General features: G+C 42.7%; 1 long non-coding RNA gene across 1 annotated transcript; it reads left to right on the plus strand.

The window, feature by feature from the left end:
* Positions 1-343: 343 nt before the first annotated feature.
* Positions 344-4,622, plus strand: LOC141022284 (uncharacterized). The gene is made up of 4 exons (XR_012183566.1): positions 344-759; positions 840-1,036; positions 1,653-3,744; positions 4,362-4,622. It is a non-coding gene; the product is annotated as an uncharacterized lncRNA (long non-coding RNA).
* Positions 4,623-5,424: the final 802 nt, after the last annotated feature.

The raw sequence follows: 5,424 nt of genomic DNA on the forward strand, positions 1-5,424 counted from the left end.
TTCTTCACAAAAAAACCTCCTTTTGGGCACTCGAAAAATGGAAAATGATTTTTGTGTGCAATGGAAACGAAGACCACAAAATCAACATTGATTGAAATTTTAAGATACACATATGTGCAATATTGGGTCATTTAAACATACAACATGAGGCCAATATGTTGAGTGTTTACCCGAAATAAGAGGGTAAAAATATGAAAGAAACAAAAAAACACAATTACATAAGCTGGATTCTGATTGGTGGAACCATCTATGACACGGATCGATGACATGGCACACATCCTACCATCCATTGCTAGCCTAACCCACCACACGTCCATCCATCCATCCATAACCCACGGCACCCACTCCTCGTCCTCGCGAACCCTACCCAGCCACTCGTCGCCTCCTCCCCTTCCAGATCGCCGCCGCCACCACCTTCCCCACCCCTTCCCCGCACCCGCAGCGGCTCCCACCCTCCCCTCACCCGCGCACGCCGCCGTTGGCTCCTCCACCTCCAGGCGACGCCGAGCCCGCAGTCTCCCTCCCCAAGATCGCGCCGGAGCCCGCGGTCCTCCTCCACCTACAGCTCGTCTCCTCTCCGGTCGCGCCGCCGACCTGTTCGTGGTCGGGCTTCGGCGAGCTGAGCAGCAGAGCACCGACGGCTCCTCCTCTCCCCCTGCAGCCGCCTGCCGCGCCAACCTCCCTCCCTCCCTCCTCGCTAACGAAACTCTAGCCAGCAGCCATGGCTAGGGTTTGTGCAGTTTCTCCCCATCTGATCTGGCGAGTCTCCCTCCTCCTCCCCCGCTCCCTGAACCTTAGCCACTCCAAACCCCTGACCCCTTCTTGTCTCGTCTCTGCAGGTAGACCACGCCGGCAAGCGACCAGGACGATGCCCGGAGAGGAGAGGAGGGCCTTCTCCTCAGCGTGTAGCCGCCGACCTTGTCCTGCTCGAGGAGGAGGAGCAGGAGGGGCGGACCCAGCCACCACAGTCGCCGCCGTCAAGGGCTTCTTCCACCTAGACCTCTAAATCCACGGCGCCGTCGTCCAGCCACCCAAGGTGAAGGTGCCCCCAACTCCCCTCCGCCCCCTCTCCCCTCCTTATTTCATTCGATCTAGCAGCCATGGATTTGGGTTCCTCAAGGCTGCCTAATTACTCTACCATGTGTTCCTACTACTAGCTCTAGTCGTCGATGCTGGGTAGCTCTCTGTTTTCTCTGTTTTTATGTAATCCTAGATAGAACCATACAACTGTGGATGACAAACACTGCAATTTAATCTAAAATTGTCATCATGATCCTAGCAAATACTCCTCAAATTACTGTAAATTGTTGGACGATTAGGGGCTAGTGTAGATGCAAAATAAGGTTGCACTTTTAGAGGAGATAAGACACTGATGTTGGATGCTTGGTAGTTGTCTTGTGTTGTCTGCATGTCGGTACTAGCAGTATGTCTGTGAGCACCATGCTGGTGTTAGTCGCAATGATCAGCTTCAATAGCATGACCAGTACCTGAACATGATGCATATTTATTAACAAAAATTGGTAATGCATTTTGCTCATACCAGGGTGCTTGATTTAGTCTGTTGTGAATGCTAATAGACCATGATAACTTGTATATTGGACCTTCTCCCTCTCTCTGTTTGACTCGCTCAATCTCTCTCTATCTTTCTACAGGCGCCGCCGGATTAGAACTATACGGCTTAGCGGGTGGCCCTATTTTGCCGTCGGGAGAGGAGCTCTCGTCACTGACCCCTCTTCTCCACTACACGTGTTCAACAGAACCTGTTTTAGTTTGTCATACATAATTGACTATGCTTATGTTGGTTGTTATTGAGTGTATAATTCATTAGATTAATTATTTGTTTTGAAGTATAACTGAAACTTCATATATGTCTTTACATTCATTGAAAGCATATAATCAATATCCGGCCTGATGATTTATGTACTATTATCTCAAATAAAAAAGCATATAACAGCAGCAGTAGCACAAATTTAACTGAATTTAATTAAAATTTCCAGAATCTCTTCTTGATCTGTAATGTTTTAGTGCAACAAAGTCATACCGAGTGAGGTCCATGTGGTGCTCTGAGATGCTCTTGATGGTTTGTTGTCAAGACTGATATCCCCTGTATGTCATGATGCTGCTAGCTTGTTTCAGTCCAGTATCTCTTCTTGATAGTCTTGTTAACATAATTCAGTCCAGTAACTCTAATTAATTAACTGAATTTATTTCTTTAATTAAATTACATTGAAACCTTTCCTTTAATTATAATTAAAGAAGGGTTTCAGTTTAATTAAAATTAATGGAAACCTTTTCGGTTAATCCTGTTGTTTACTATTTTTGCATGCTTGCAGGAATGTGTCAAATACTTGTTATGTACATGTAGTGGCACGGGAGTCAAGATTTACTAGTGCTTGCCTTCTTGTGTTATCTGGACACATTGGTTAATCTACTTTTCTTGTGATTTCCCAATTCAATATCTAAGAAATGAATCTATAGACTTTAATGAATTCAATGTATGATCCTGATGAGAATTATATGATATCTACCTGTTTTTATCCTTGACCAATATCAATTGTGGTAGCTCTTAAGTGACACATACTTTTTCTCGCTCCGAGTTCCTAAGCATGGTATTATAGTTTTGTTAGCTAGAACATGCAATCTTTGAATTTGCTGAACATTAGTAGCTAACTAAGTTGTGCCCCATTGATGTCTCAATTGTTACATTGCATCTAAAAAAGTTAGCCTCAACTAACTGTGAAATTTAGAATGTTCAAATTCAGATCTTAAGTTCTCAAACTGGACCGGACTTATATATACACAAATCAGTACTGAAGTAGGTCTGTATGGGTCTGTATGATCTCCTGTTAGTAAAATTACAGCATAAATAACTTCCCATGTAGTTCTGCTATTTTTAGTTTGGGTTGAAGTGATTGGTAGGCCTAGTGGTTGTGCGATTCTATGATCCTATCCTGTAAAATTTATATGCACACCTCATATGAATCTGTGATCATATCCAGTGAAATTTATATGCATGTTCCACTCCACTGTCTACACATTTACTTTCTAATACATAATTCTACACTTCTGTTATGCTTCTCACTTTGTTTGTATGAGGCGGCCAGGCTGCCTATTTTGTAGCAGTCTGCTTCCATAGTGTTTGTATGGAGTTGAGATAATTGTGTTTTCCTCGGCAGTAGGTCAGCAGACACCGCTCCTGCTATATATGCTAAGCTGCCGCCAGTGTTTGTGCGATGTGGCCGGCTTAGAGCATCATCTCCAATAGCTGCTGCCTGTTGATGTGCTTGTTGTGGTGTCATGTGCTTCTCCTGAATCTGTTGTACGCTTAGCTTATTAAACGTGCAGTTTTTTTAGTATTTTGGTTGGTCTGATGGTGTTTCTTTTTTTTGGCTCAAGTGCTTAACTTATGAGCTTATGTTGAAGTGTGCTGATTTTGCACTATTGAAATTGATAGGAGATACTATGGATGCAAGATTCATTGTTTGTTCTTGCTCACTATGTGCTTAACTGATGATGATTGTTGTTGTTAGAAATTATGATTGCTTGTGTCATAATTTTTTTCTTCTGTAATGATGATATGAAATATCACGCGGGTCCTTATTGGTGCTACTGCTGTTGCTGTGGTTGTCGGAGCTGTTGCTGCCGCATCTGGCGGAGCTGTAGTCCGAGAAGGTCAAGGATAAGATCATCCTCGATGGGAACGACATTGAGCTTGTCTCCCGCTCTGCCGCCCTCATGAACTAGGTGAATCAAACAGGACCCAAAACCTGTCTTTGTTCATGTGCATGTTGTGCTGCTTGAATAATTTGGTTGATGAGATGCAAATGATATTGTATCATGTTTGCTTATGCTCTTTGCGGAAACTAGTATGCTAGATGTTCTTAGAAATCATTGCAATGCATGTCTTCAGTGTTGGATGTCGAGTGTTCTTTCTTTGCGATGCATATATGGTTGCTTGTGCTATTCAACATGATGCAAATAGGGCTACTTCTGCCGTTGTGCTGTTGTTTGTGGTTTGTCCAGTTTTGGCCTATATAGTTGCTTCTTTCTCTTCATGTATTATTATGTGCTCCGTAATGATTTGGTTTTTGCTTCAATATAATCTGCTTCTACATTCTGTTCCTGTGTAATCTGATCTGCAATGATTCAGTTTTTGGTTCCATACAATTAATCTGCTTCTATGCTATGTTCTTGTGCAATTTTCCTGCTGTTCTTGCTGTTCTATGCGTTCGCCTTCCAAGGACAACATATATGTGCTTTTCTTACTTGTTTTTCTTTATTTAAGCTGGTAGCTTTTTATGTTCACTCTTTTTCAGGAGCTTCGGGCCTAATTTTTTGCCTTTATGTTCACCCTTTTACAGGAGCTCCAGGCCTAATCTTTTTGAGTGTGAAGCCGTGAAGCCAAGTGCGAAGCAGCGAAGCCGTACTTAGGAAGAGTTTTTTGGTTCTCTAGTAGACTATAAATTGTAATTTTGTAACGGATTGTAAAAGCTACTGTAGTGTTATTTGATGAATTATATTTGATGAATTATGTATGTTAAAAAGATGTGAAATGGAAACTTGACCAGGTGGACCAATTTATGTCCCACTTATGAATATAATCTGAGAAAATTTGAAATTCTTGACATGTGGGACCAATGTATGGCATTATGAGTAGTGGGACCCATCTGATTAGTGGGACCAGCTCTAAAATATAATGATATAAAAATAGAAAATCAATTGATTGTAAGAAGGCCACGGTCCAACAATAAAAAAGGCTGCAATATCGGGCTTGGCCCATGAACCTGATAAAAAAGACAAAAAACACAAATAGGCTGAATTATTGGGCTCGGCCCATGTAAAACACCTAATCGGACCGGGCTGAATCTTGTCAGTGACCTTTTCAATTGGTCGCAATTTTGCCACGTCAGATTGCCACGTCGGATCCGACGTGGCCTGGGCAGACAACCAGTGACCAAAACAAAAGGTCATGGGTTCAACGACCTTCTGAGAGAAGGTCGTTAATTTTAGTTTACGACCGCCAGCTTTTGACCTTCTGTTTTTGGTCACAAAAGGTCGCAAATGAAAAACTATGACCTTTCAGCGGCCAATAGTGAGGGTCACAAGTTGACATATTTCTTGTAGTGTGAAGAATGTGAAGCAAGTTTTCAGGAGTTGAAGAAACATTTGGTTTCAGCCCAAGTGCTGATTCTGCCAGATATACGTAAGGATTCCCAAGTGTGTTGCGATGCATCTCGTTTAGGACTTGGAGGAGTACTTATGCAAGACGGAAGAGTTGTTTCATATGCCTCACGTCAGCTTCGACCCCATGAGTTGAATTATGCTACGCATGATTTGGAGTTAGCAGCTGTAGTGCATGCACTCAAGACCTGGAGACATTTTCTTATTGGAAACCGTTGTGATGTGTACACGGATCATAAGAGT

The sequence above is a fragment of the Aegilops tauschii genome, chromosome 5 (assembly GCF_002575655.3).
Source record: "Aegilops tauschii subsp. strangulata cultivar AL8/78 chromosome 5, Aet v6.0, whole genome shotgun sequence".
In the NCBI taxonomy this organism is placed as follows: Eukaryota; Viridiplantae; Streptophyta; class Magnoliopsida; order Poales; family Poaceae; genus Aegilops; species Aegilops tauschii.